Source organism: Capsicum annuum, chromosome 3, assembly GCF_002878395.1.
Source record: "Capsicum annuum cultivar UCD-10X-F1 chromosome 3, UCD10Xv1.1, whole genome shotgun sequence".
NCBI lineage: Eukaryota > Viridiplantae > Streptophyta > Magnoliopsida > Solanales > Solanaceae > Capsicum > Capsicum annuum.
In genome coordinates this window covers 145,991,749-146,006,977 of record NC_061113.1, presented here as the reverse complement: position 1 = coordinate 146,006,977, position 15,229 = coordinate 145,991,749, and the positions used below count along the sequence as shown (strand labels likewise).

The window sequence follows — 15,229 nt, the reverse complement described above, 5'->3', positions numbered from 1 at the left end:
AAACCCTGATGCAACCCCATCTCGACCGAAAAGTGTATTGAGTCTCCTCCCGCCATTCGTACTCGAGTCTTCCCTCCATCGTACATGCCCTTAATAGCTATGGTGTACGCCACCGAAACCCTTTTCACCTTCAAGCATCTCCAATGAACCTCCCTAGGGACTTTGTCATAATCCTTCTCCAGGTCGATGAACACCATGTGCAAATCCCTTTTTCTTTCCCTATACTTCTCGACTAATCTCCTCACCAGGTGGATTGCCTCTGTCGTCGAGCGACCAGGCATAAAACCAAACTGATTCTCCAAAATGGACACGCTCCTCCCCAATCTCCGCTTAACTACCCTCTCCCAAATTTTCATAGTATGACTCACCAACTTAATCCTATAGTTGTTGCAACTCTGAATATCCCCCTTATTTTATGTAACGGAATTATCGTACTCCATCTCCAGACCTCAGGCATTCTCGTAGTCTTGAAAATATCATTAAACAAATCAGTCAACCACCTTAAGCCTGCCCCACCCACAAACTTCCAAAAATCCACCAAAATCTCATCAGGTCTCGTCGCCCTACCCTTCCTAATCCTACGAATAGGCTCCCTGACCTCCTCCATCTTAAAACGTCTACTGTAACTGAAATCACAGCTCTTCTCCAAATGCTCGAGCTCCCTTAACTCAATGCCTCTGTCCCCTTTCTTCTTTAAAAGTTTATGAAAATACTTCTGCCATTTTTTCTTAATATAGACATCCTCCACCAAAACTCTACCATCCTCCCCCTTAATGCACTTCACTTGGTCGAGGTCACGACCCTTTCGCTCCCTAGCCTTAGCAAGCCTATACAACCTCTTTTCCCTGTCTTTCTCCTCTAACCCCGCATAAAAGCTCTCAAAAGCTGCTGTCTTAGCAGTCATAACTGGTAACTTAGCCTCCTTCTTTGCCACTTTGTAAACCTCCCTATTCACCCGCTTTTCCTCTTCATCTTTGCTCTTAATCAACTTAACATACGCTTCCTTCTTAATCTCTACTTTCTTCTTAACTTCTTCATTCTACCATCAGTCCCCCTTATGCCTTCCTACTCGCCCCCTCGAAACACCCAACACTTCTCTAGTAGTCTTCGTGATACAGCTGACAGCCTTATCCTATCTAACATCCACCTCTCCTTTATACTCCCACACCCCCAACCGCAATACCTTCTTTTCTATCTCTAACATACTAACTGACGTCAAGCCACCCTACTTAATTCTAAGTCAACCCTTCCCGACCCATTTCTTTTTGCTCTTCTTGATAATCAAGTCCATCACCAAAGTCTACTGGTTTGAAAGATGCTCACTCAGAATGACTTTACAGTCCTTACATAAAATCCTATCCCCTTCCTAAGCAGCATAAAGTCAATTTGAGTCTTGGTTATTGCGCTTATGAAAGTAATCAGGTGATCTTCCTTTTTCGGAAAGATCAAATTCACCACCACCAGCCCAAAAGCCCTCGCAAAATCCAACAGAGCAGCTCCATCGCCATTTTTATCACCAAAACCAAAACCTTCATGCACATCATCATAACCTCCCGGAAGAGCCCTAATGTGCCTATTAAAGTCTCCCGTAATGACAATCAGCGAAAACCCCTCAATGACCAACTTAATAGTCATCAGCCTATCACTGATCTTCTTAACCTCCACCACTTTCTCTCTAAGCTCCTTATCCAATAAAATTCCTACTCCATTCCGACGCCTCCCACTCTCTGAGTACCATAAATTATACCCATCCACATCCCTAGCCTTAGACCCTACTCACTTAGTCTCCTGAACATACGCAATGTTAATCCTCCTCTTTTTAAGAATCTTCACCAGCTCTATGGACTTACCCTGAAGGGTCCCTATGTTTCAAGACCCTAAGAACTATCATCTCTCACCTCCCACCTAAATCTACCACCCCTCGTCGTACTATCCCTACCATCCAACCTGGACCGCACATCCTCCCTGCCCTTCTCTCTTTACCCCCACCCAAAATGACCCTCAATCCCAGCTCCCTTGGACATGACCCTATTCCACCATTAATCCTCACAGCCACCACTCAAAAAATAAAAAATCCGCAAGATGAAAAACAAACAAAGCAGCCGTAGGAAAATAGTAAGAAAACAGAAGGCATGCACAAAATATTCTATCCGACCTAATATCTAGAACAATACAACACTAGCCACCAATACGTAAAAGTAGCCCGTCAAAACTAAAATAAAAAACAACAGAGTAATACAAGGAATCAAAATGATAAGAAATAACTAAATATCAAAGTTTAGATATCACCGGGGTACTCCTGCGTGCTGCTGGTTCTGGCAATTTTGGAGTCGAATCTGGTTACCGAAATAGAGTCGCCAGCAAGTAGCTGCCAGTGCATCACCAGAGTTTGCTGGAGCTTTTTTTTGGCTATTACCGCAAGTCTGGAATCTGCTGGCCTACTGTACGTCATCGTCTCAACCTATTATGACTGGTGCTGCCCCCTTACACAATTACTGGAGTCGAGCCAGTGGGAACTCCTAATCCCACCAGCGATAGCAGTGGGGAGAGTACATAAAGGGATGGGAAAGAGAGAGAAAGGGTAGAGAGAGCTTAGGGAAGAGAGAGAGAATGGGGAAAAAGTACCCTACCTGTTGCCGGCGCGTCTACACCGGTGTCGGCATCGGAGACGGTCGTCTAGTCAACTCGAGTTGTACGGTTTAGGCACAGTGAATGTTAGGTTGCAGAGTGAACATTAGAGAAAGAACGTTATTTATACCAATAAGTTTAAATTATGATTCATACTCTGGATCCAGTTGGATCACCAATACACTTTTTCAATAATGAGACATGGAACACTGGGTGTACTGAGGCTAGATCTGAAGGCAACTCAAGCTTGTAAGATACCTTTTCAGAATGACAGAGAACTTTGAAGGGACCTACGTATCAGGGACTGAGTTTTCCTTTGTTTTCGAATCTCTTCACTTCCTTCATGGGAGAGATTTTCAAGTACATAAAATCACCAACCTCAAACTCATGATCCTTTCTTCTCATATCTGCATACGATTTATGTTAGCTCTATGCAACTCTAAACCTTTCTCTGACCAATTGAATCTTCTATGATGCATCAAACACCAAGTCAGACCCTACTACTGCAGCCTTACCTACTTCAAACCAACCAATTGGAGATCTACATCTCCTACCATAGAGAGCCTCAAATGGAGCCATACAGATACTGGAATAATAACTGTTATTGTATGCGAACTCAATCAAAGGTAAGTGGTTATCCCAACTACCTTTAAAATCAACTGTGTATGCTCTCAACATATCCTCAAGAGTTTGAATGGTCCTTTCTGCTTGATCGTCTGTCTGAGGATGGAAGGCTATATTGAGATGGACTTGGGTACCAAGACCCTTTAAGAATGCTTTCCAGAAATGAGAGGTAAACTGGGAATCTCTATTTGAGATAATAGATAAGGGAACACTGTGCAACCTAACCAAATCTCTGAGATAGAGTTTGGCATAGTCCTCGGCTGAATAAGAGGTATGGACTGGCAAAAAATGAGCTGATTTGGTCATCCTGTCTACGATAACCCAAATAAAATCATGCTGATAATGGGTACGAGGCAAACCTATCATAAAATCTATGTTCACTTGCTCCCACTTCCAAGTGGGAATACTGAACTCCTGCATGGACCCACTAGGTTTCTGGTGATTAATCTTAACTTGCTGACATATAGAGCACTTAGCCACAAACTTTGCAATATCTCTCTTCATCCCACTCCACCAATAGATCTCCCACAAATCATGGTACATCTTAATGGCCCCTAGATGAACTAAGTAACGTGCACTATGTGCTTTCGCAAGAATTCATTGGATCAAGTTATCTATACCAGACACATACAATCTACCCTGACAACGCATTACATCATCTCTCTGTAACGCCCCAAAAATGGATCCTGAGATGTCACATAGTTCTTAGGGTCACAAGTGATCCCAAGCTAACCCTTCTACTGGCATACTTATAAGCAACTGAATAAAATACATAAATCTGAACAAAATCAGTGGAAACATAAAATTTTTCTAAACTGGATCGATACAAATCTGAATTTATAAGATTACAACTCTGATGTTACAAACAAAACTGAAATTAAATACATTAACACTATTGACTTTCTATGAAGCCTCTACTAGTACTGACTATAGGTAGCCGGGTCATGACTTCCAACTATTCTAACTCAATACAACTGAATAAAGAAATTATAATACTTCTCAAACTGTATAACTAACTCATGCCCTTGAATTAAAATAACTCATCACCTGCTGACTGAAACCTGCGAACTGACTAAATATAGTATATGCACTACAACTTGTACCTTCATTATAAGACAATATAGCACATAGACATATATGTGGATCAGTACTTTGAGAATGTACTGAGTATATGAAGGTGTATGCAATAGTTAAACAATATCATCACTCTTTATAGAAATCATGCATGTTGATATAAATGACTCACATAGCTTGAATAAATTTGAAATGCAAATCTCATAAATCGTGAATCATGAAACATACAGTGTAAATTTTATGAGTCATTATACTTAGTTTCTAAAATCTGTATTCTCCTCTTATTCTCAAAACTTGCAAACTGAAGAAATCTCAAAAGAATAACTCTCAAAACTCATGCTTTTATCCTGAGGAGAATAGAAGAATTCTTTTGAAACTTGAGGACTTAAAATACTTGAGATTATGGAATTTTGGGACTTTAGAGCTTTGTAACTTTGGGATTGGGAGTTTCTTCTAAACGACATAAAACATGTGAGCTGACATGGAGTCCAACCTCTTACCCACGTTGGGGAGAGCTATTCTACCCTTGCCATCGGAATAGAACCTTAACTTTAGTGATCACTATCTTGGCCCCATGCTCATAAATCTCAATCCTATGGTGGCACATAATTCTGGGCATGAGACCTTGGAATCATACCCAACTCGGTGCTAAATACTGCTCCTATATTAGGCTCAGAACTTTTAGAAAATCCATCTTAAAATAGCATAAGGGTTTATAATAAAAACCAATTACGCTTCTCTTTGCTATAAATCATGAACTATATGAATAATGTGGATTCTAGATCTTAGCTTAGGATCAAAATATCAAATCTTGCTTATCAAAGCATGCTAAAAATATAAGCTTCTTGAAATATTAAAACTCAATCTTAGGGATTAAAGCTCATGCTTCAAACTCATGTCAAAACATCTCAAAATTCATGCTTGATAACATTAACATTCGTAAATCATATTAAAATATGGAAATTTCAGCAACGCTTATAAAATTATAAACAAACTCATGAAATTAATCTTCAACAACTCTCAAAAACTCTAAATCTTGTAAATAGTGATAATGGGTATGAATCCCAATTTAGAACTCATATATAAACATTCAAAATCATAGAAAAACATCCAACTCAATATGTTTCTTGAAAATATTTAAACACCATCAAAATAATAAGATCAAGAATCTCAATATCATACTTAAACTCAGTTTTGAAAATCTGAAAAATTATGTTACGTGCATAAATACATGAAAATAGTCATGCAATTGCTTGTAAACTCTTAATCTTCAAACAATATAAATTGGGTATAAACCCTAACTTCAATTTCATGAAAAATAACATAAAATTCAGTAATTTATAAGTTAAAATATGGTTTGGGCAGAAGGACGAAAGGATTGTCCTTGTTGAAACTCCACATACCTTAATTGATGATCTTGGATGATAAAGTTTGAATCTTAGATTTCCTAGGATGAATTGAATGTAAAATCTTAAACTTTTGAATCTCTAATGGTGTTCTTGAAGCTTCTTCTTGAGATTCTTGGATTAGTGAACCAAATTCATGGTTTTTCTTGAAGTTATTGTAATGAAAGCTTGAATTTCTTGAATGGCGATTAGGGTTTGTTCTTAAAGGAGGCTTGGAGAGAAATTATCAGTAAAGTAGCAAATAATGCTCCCTAAGGCTTTAATTATCTGTTATGGACGAGCTTGGGTGAAGTAAATGACCTTTTTACCCTTAAAAACACGAAAACAGAACCTGAAAATTGAGTGCGTGCGATAGGGAGAGCGTCGCACGCTAATCGCGCGATGCTACTGCCTATCTCAGGAAAATGGCCATAACTTTTAGCTCGGATAATGGATTTTGGCAAAATTGGTATTGTTGGAAAGATAATTCAATTATCTACATTTTGGTGGGTCTTGAGATAAAAACTTACATGTATATAAAATGTTATACACGTTTGAAATAGACCCTTGTAGAATCGAATATCGAATTTTGGACGAATCAAAGGTTCTTGGCTCTAAATGATTTCTATGAACATTTTTAACCTCATGAGCATTACACACACTAGTATAAAGATCATGAAACTTATATTCACATGAGAATTACTTGGATAATAAAACTTATATATGTAAGAACGACGGTTCATAAACTTGCCCGAAAATGCGGGGTATTACATTATCTTCCCCTTGGGAAACATTCATCCTCGAATGCGGCTAATTAAGCTGAAACACTGAGGAATCTGAGGCTATAAGCTATGATGCACAACTGAAATAAATTGAATAGCTGAATCTCAAATATAATGAGCTCCTGAACTGATCTGGAAGTGCATGAATTCTTATTAACATAGATATATGTCTAAGATAGAAACAAGAGAGTCAACTTATAAGTAATCATTTATTTACGCTGGATCTAATCTCATGGAAAAAGATGAGAGGTTTTGTAAATTAAAAAAAATTGGGGTATTATAATACCTCCTCCCTTGGGATCATTTGTCCCCGAATGATACTGATTCAGTTGAAAGACTAGGAAAAGACTGAGATGATACATAGGATACTTACAAACTGAATCATAATGGATGCTTACACCGAAATCGGGTATTTCTCCAACACTCTTCTAAGAAATTTCTAATGATATTAGGGAGTAAAGAACTTTGGGCATGATCTGAATAAAACATCTGAATAAGCAATTACAACATTGCTACCCCTCTGTGGCCTGGAACATAGACCCATAAATCATAAGCTAGGATAGAATTTTTAGGCCTTAAAGAAATGCTACTTCTTACTTTCAAGCTTAGAAACACTTCTCAAATTCTTCCTTGACTATGCCATTCCCATCAAATATCACACTCGCTTGATTCAACTTAAAGTTTTCATGTGGCATTGATAAATCCATCTACTAAAGTCTAAACTGAACTAATTCTCTTTATCATGGTAAGGCCTAACTCAAAACCACAAGATGCTACACATAACTCCACACCATAATAAAAATCTAAGACATGACACTCCAAGCACTATCATAACTACTCACCCTAGGATGATTTTTACTCATCACTTTAACAACTAAATTCAACCTCTTACATACCGACATGACGTTCAAGACTATCTTCATATCCATATCTACACCATTCAATTCTTCGAAAGATATACATAAGCTATTCTCAACTAATCAAATCATGCACAGGACTTTACCTCAATATTCTCTACTCATGGACTTACATAAAACAAACATACATTAATCTTTCCCAACATGACACAATTACTCCTTTCCATCTACACAATTATTCATCATCACTATCTTGATCTAAGGGAAGGTCACTGAAAGGTTGGAATATCGGGATCCGGAACATGAAGGGATACTAAGCATAACTTAACACCTTACTGAGGCCTGAGGAATAGAGCATTCACGACATGGATTCATTAAAGAGATCTAATCTGAGGACGTACATATTGCTGATCATAAAGAGTATCGCTTAAGTACTGAAGCTGAACTTACTGTAAAGCATGAGTACATGAGTCATGATCTGCATGGCCTGAGCTTAGAATCCATAGTTTTATGGAATGTAATCTATACTGCTGAGTGAACTGGACTGCTTATGCTAGGAACTAGAAGTATAAATAATTTTTTTTATAAGGTTTATAAATATGAACTGTAGTCATAGAGCCAACATGTATGGAATAATTAGATATCGAGATAACTAAAGACACTAAAATCGGAGTGGGTTGAGCCTCATCCTCACTTCCTGATGTTCTATAACATTCTGGCATCACTACTAAAAATCTGGAAGGCTGACTTGATTACTCATTCTATCATCTCTCCCTTAGCTTTAAGCCACTACTCTAACTCTGTGAATCAGTGTATAAGGTCTGATCTAAACTGAAATCATTTTACTCTAGAGTCTGGGATACAATCAATACACATAAAACTAAACTTACCCTGAAAGATGGTATCTTCATGTATAATACCTAATGCTAATACCTCCTTCTAAGATTCAACTCTTAGATTTCTATAGCCCCAAAAGTCATCATATAACAACTTAAACATTCACCAACTTAGATTCTAACACTAAACATGGATATCATCAACCTCTAATAAATTATACTTCTTCCATCAAAATCTACTAATATCGCATCTCAAAACTTATATTTGTCCTCTAAATCATGAGAGTCAAAAGCATACTTAAAAAGGCTCAACACCGTTAATCATAATCATAACTCGTTAACTTAGCTGTCATGAACATCATTAATTATCTAACTAGTCTTTCTCCACCTAGCATCTCCACGGTACTACTAACTACACCGCATGCAATAATCCTCGAAACTAATGTAGCCCCATAGCACCTTGGGTGTACTTCTATGTCATCATACAACATCAGACTCGATTACAAATAAAATAAACTTAAGCTCTTATGTACACTGTTCAAACCTACTAGATCATTTCCATACAACTAACATTCACGACACATCAATCATTATACCCACCTTGATCGCCATCTACTATTCAAACTTAGTGTCTAGTTCTAGATATGATGAACCGCAACTTCACATAATATTCTTACATGCCAAACATCTGGAAACACTAGTTCGCTAAAACTTTATAACAATAATAATCGATCATAATCATATGGACTATCTTATTACAATCCATCAACACATCCTCCTTCTACACATTATTAATCACCTATCTATACACCTAACTTCTTTCATAGCTCTATAAGTTTCGACTAAACTCCCTTTTTGTAACTTCAAGAAAGCCTAAATTAACAAAACTCATCCACCAAGTACCTTCATCAATAACCTATACTTTTCTTGCACAACAAACACCATCAGCAACTATTTTCATACTTCAAGTAAACAACAATTCACCTTAACTAATAATTTCTCCTCTACCTTCTACTAAACTAACACACAAGGACATATCACTTCATTACTAACTCAATCTTATGCAAAATGATTCGGCTATACATATATTTAATAAATTACCCTTACCACTTTTATTGTCACTACACCTCTAAACCCCCAGTTTCAAACAACACAAGAACAACAAGATGAACAACAAGTTGCTAGTGAATCGAAATAGGCCTCTCACGGCTTTACTAGACCTTGATTTTATGTTTTGAACAAGAAAATGAGATGAATAACAAAGCAACTATACTAGTGAATCGAAAGAGCCCCACACGGCTTCACTAGACTTTGATTTTGTATTTTGAACAAGAAAATAAGAAGAATAAAAAAGCAACTATGCCAGTGAATCAAAAGAGCCCCACACAGCGTCACTGTACTTTTAGTTTAAACCACATAATGATAACAAGATTACAAGAGATAGAAACTTGACACACAATATTCGATGATCTAAGAATACACATCTTAATGAGGACATAACTTTAAACTTGAGGGACTTATAACACACTAGAAGGCTTCTCTTAACCCGCTTTGTGAAACTTTTGAAACTTCTTGCTAGCAAGTCTGAGAGAATTATAAGGGGAGGAAATTAGAACTTGCCAATCATATTATCTCAAGAACAGTACATAAATAGAGAACTATAGATTATCATTATGGATTTAGAGGAGGAATCTGAAAGCACATCTAACTTGGGCTTAGTGCATGATTTTTATAAAAATGATAAAGCACTTAAATCTTCGAAACTCAAAAGCACCGATGTGATACATTTTAGCCTTGTTATAACTCTCATAACTATCTGTGGAGAATTAAGCTTGACTGTTTTTGGTACCTTGAAAATAAGGAAGATATGGCCTGAATAAAGTAAGATGGGAATCTGCATAAGCTTTTTAAAGAACTTTTTATGGCATGATCTGAGACTTGAAAGAATGGAGAAATTTCCTAAATGCCTTGTAGCCTCTCAAAGAAAAGTACAGATGTCTTCGTACCGTTCTGCAAGACTCTACTAGACACGGCTTCACAGACCCCTTAGGACTCTTGAACTCTGTGCTCTGATACCAAGTTTTTAACGTCCCAAAAATGGATCCCAAGACGTCACACGGTGCTTAGGGTCACCAGTGATCCCAAACTAACCCTTCTAATGGCATACTTATAAGAAACTGAATAAAATACATAAATCTGAACAAAATTAGTCAAAGCATAAAACTTTTCTAAACTGGATCAATACAAATCTAAATTTATAAGATTACAACTCTGCAGTTACAAATAAAATTGAAATTAAATACATTAACATTACTGATTGTCTATGAAACCTCTACTAGTACTGACTATAGGTAGCCGAGTCATGACTCCTAATGATCCTAACTCAATACGACTGAATAAAAAAATTATAATACTTCTCAAACTGTATAACTTTCCCTTGAATTAAAATGACTCATCACCTGCTGACTGGAAGCTGCGAACTGACTGAATATAGTATATGTGCTACAACTTATACCAACATTATGAGACTATGTAAAACATAGACATATATATTGATCAGTACTTTGAGGATGTACTAAGTATATGGGGGTGTATGCAATAGTTAAACAATATCATCACTCTTTATAGAAATCATGCATGCTGATATAAATGACTCACATAGCTTGAATAAATCTGAAGTATAAATCTCATGAATCATCAATCATGAAACATATATTGTAAATCTCGTGAGTCATTATACTTAGTTTCTAAAATCAGTATTCTCCTCTTATTTTTAAAACTTACAAACTAAAGAGATCTCAAAAGAATAACTCTCAAACCTTATGCTTTTATCCTGAGGAGAATAGAAGACTTTTTTTTAAACTTGAGGACTTAAAAGACTTGAGATTATGGAATTTTGGGAATTTAGAACTTTGTAACTTTAGGATTGGGAGTTTCTTCTAACCGACATAAACCATGTGAGCTGACATAGAGTCCAACTTCTTACCCACATTGGGGAGAGCTATTCTACCCTTGCCATCGGAATAGAACCTTAAATTTAGTGATCACTATCTCGGCCTCGAGCCCATAAATCTCAATCCTATGATGGCACGTAGTACTGGGACATGAGACCTTGGAATCATACCTAACTCCGTGTTAAATACTACTTCCATACTTAGGCTTGGAACTTTTAGGAAATTCACCTTAAAATAGCATAAGGGTTTATAATAAAAACCAATTATGCTTCTCTTTGCAATAAATCATGAACTATATGAATAATGTGGATTCTTTATCTTAGCTTAGGATCAAAATATCAAATCTTGCTTATCAAAGCATGCTAAAAATATAAGCTTCTTGAAATATCAAAACTCAGTCTTAGGGATTAAAGCTCATGCTTCAAACTCATGTCAAAATATCTCACAATTCATGCTTGATAACATAAACATTCGTAAATCATATTAAAATCATGAAATTTCAGCAATGCTCATAAAAATATAAACAAACTCATAAAATTTATCTTCAACAACTCTCAAAAACTCAAAATCTTGTAAATAGTGATAATGAGTATGAATCCCAATTTAGAACTCATATATAAACATTCAAAATCATAGAAAAACATCCAACTCAATATGCTTCTTGAAAATACTTAAACACCATCAAAATAATAAGATCAAGAATCTCAATATCATACTTAAACTCACTTTCAAAAATTTGGAAAATTGCGTTACGCACTTAAATACATGAAACTAGTCATGCAATTCAATATTCAATCACTTGTAAACTCATAATCTTTAAACAATATAAATTGGGTGTAAACCCTAACTTCAATTTCATAGAAAATCACTTAAAATTCAGTAATTTATAAGTTAAAACAAGTTTTGTGCACAATGACAAAAGGATTGTCCTTGTTGAAACCCCACATACCTTAATTGATGATCTTGGATGAGAAAGTTTGAATCTTAGATTTCCTAGGATGAATTGAATGTAAATCTTGAAATTTTGAATCTATTATGGTGTTCTTGAAGATTCTTCTTGAGATTCTTGGATTAGTGAATCAAAGTCATAGTTTTTATTGAAGGTATTGTAATGAAAGCTTGAATTTCTTGAATGGAGATTAGGGTTTGTTTTTGAGGGAGGCTTGGAGAGAAATTATAAGTAAAGGGGAAAATAATGCTCCCTAAGACTTTAATTATTTGTTATGGACGAGCTTGAGTGAAGTAAATGAACTTTTTGCCCTTAAAAATGCAAAAATAGTACCTAAAAATTAGGTGCGTACGATAGGGCGTGCGTTGCATGCTAATCATGTGATGCTACTGCCTCTCTCACAAAAATGGCCATAACCTTTAGCTCGGGTATCATATTTTGGTGAAATAGGTATCGTTGGAAAGATAATACAATTATCTACAATTTGGCAGGTCTTGAGCTAAAAAATTCGATGTATATAAAAATTTATACACATTTGAAGTAGATCCTTGTAGAATCAAATATCGAATTTTGGACGAATCAAAGGATCTTAGCTCAACTTGGCTCTAAATAATTTCTATGAACATTTTTAAGGTCATGAGCATTCCACACACTAGTATAAAGATCATGAAACTTATAGTCACATAAAATCACTTGGATAATAACTTATATACATAAGAATAATGGTTCATAGACTAGCCCAAAAATGTGGGGTATTACCTCCACTTTCTGATCTCTAACTGATTTTTTCAGCTTAACTAGACTAAGATCTCTATCCTGCTTTTCCTTCACCTCAAAAACTAGCGATGATTCTGAGCTACTCTGCACCTACACACTACCCTCTGCTGAGTCGACTAAGAGAAAACCTAGTCGGGCAAGCTGATGGACTTCCTGAGCTAACTGCGTCTTACCATCTTCAACATGAGCTACACTACCCATGGACAATCTACTGAGAGCATCAGCCAATACATTGGCCTTGCCCTGATGATACAAGAAACTTGTGTCATAATTCTTTAATAATTCTAACCACCTTCTCTGACGCAGATTCAAATCTTTCTGAGAGAACACATACTAAAGGCTTTTGTAATCTGTGAACACATCCACATACACTCCATATAAGTAATACCTCCAAATCTTTAAGGCAAACACTACAGCTTCTAACTCAAGATCATGAGTAGGGTAATTTTTCTCATGGGGTTTAAGCTATCTGGAGGAATACGTTACAAACTTACCTCGCTGCATGAGGAAATAACCCAAACCTACTCTGGATGCATCACAGTATACAAAAAAACAATCTAGTAGAGTTAAGACTAGGGTTGAGGTGAGTCGATTCTTCAACCCCTGAAAACTCTTCTAGCATGAATCTGACCACTGAAACTTAACTTTCTTCTGAGTCAATCTGGACATGAGGGATGTAATACATGAAAATCCTTTAACAAACCGATGGTAATAACTAGCTAAACCCAAGAAACTCTTGATGTCTGAAGGAGAAATGGTTCTAGGCCAGTTTCTCACCCTTTTAATCTTTTGAGGATTAACTCTAATGCCATCACTAGAAATAATATGGCCAAGGAAAGCTACTAATCTTAGCTAGAATTCACACTTACGCAATTTAGCAAACAACTGGTGAGATCTAAGAGTCTAAATCACTACTCTGAGCGGGTTTGCATGATCATTTTTGCTAGAGAGTAAACAAGAATGTCATCAATGAAGACTATGATGAATATGTCCAAGTATTGTTTGAACACTCGGTTCATCAAGTCCATGAAGGCTGCTAGGGCATTGGTTAGACCAAAGTACATGACTAGAAATTTGAAGTGACCATACCGAGTTTGGAAAGCTATTTTTGGAATATCACATTCCCTGACCCTGAGCTAATGATAGCTTGATCTAAGGTCTATATTTGAAAAATAGTTGTCACCCTGAAGTTGATCAAACAAGTCATCAATTCTAGGAAGTGGATATTTATTTATGACTACGACTTTTGTTCAATTGACGGTAGTCTATGCACATTCTGAGAGAACCATCTTTCTTACGCACGAATAGAACAGGTGCGCCCTACAGGGAGACACTGGGTCTAATGAATCCCTTATCTAAGAGATCCTTCAACTGTTCTTTCAATTCTTTGAGTTCAGATGGAGCCATTCTATATGACAGAATAAATATAGGCTGAGTATCTGAAGAAGGTCTATTTCGATGTCGATTTCTCTTTCGGGGAAAACTCTGAGGAGATCTTCAAGGAACACATCTGGAAATTCCTTGACTATTGAAACTGACTCATGGGCTAAAGTTTCTATGTTAGAGTCTTCAACTTACACAACATGGTAAATACGCCCCTTTGATATCATTTTTTTGGCTCTAAGTTATGAGATCAACTGACCCCTAAGAGCTGTAGTACTACCCCTCCATTCAAGGACTGGTTCATTTGGGAACTAAAAATGAACTATTTTATTTCTACAATCAACTGAGACATAGCATGAGTGGAGCCAATCCATGCTGAGAATGACGTCAAAATTCATCATCACTAACTCCATGAGATCAACTGAGGTAACTTTCTGAGATATTATGACTAGATAGTTCCTGTATAGCTGTCTGGATATATTAGAAATGCCTTCTAGGGTAGACACTGAAAATGGCTCTGCTAGAGTTTCGGGCCTGACTCTAAAGTTGATGGCTATATATGGAGTTACAAAAGAAAGAAAAGCCCCAGGGTCTAGTAAAGCATAAACATATAAGTAAAAGACCTGCAATGTACCAGTAACTACATCTGTATAACTCTTCTAATCTTGGCGAGACTGAAGAACATATAATCTATTTGGACGCTGACCACTGATAGGACTGGAAGCGGCACCCTGCTGAGTTCAGCGACTGAATGAAACTGACAACTGATGGAACTAGCCCTGTTGGTGCACATCCCTACCTTTCTGAGAAACTACCCGGCACTCCCGAATATTATGGCCTGACTTTCCATACCTGAAGCACACATCACTACCCGTTCTACACTCACCCTGATTGTGTCTGCCACATTTTTGACATATGAGATTTGTACGAGCACTACTAACACTGACCTGGGACTTAGAGCCTGGTGCTCTATCTCTATG

The 15,229-nt window shown here is 36.8% G+C and overlaps 1 pseudogene; it reads right to left on the bottom strand.

The window, feature by feature from the left end:
* The window catches only part of LOC107865210, a 36,977-nt pseudogene that overhangs the window by 7,553 nt on the left and 14,195 nt on the right, over positions 1-15,229 (bottom strand).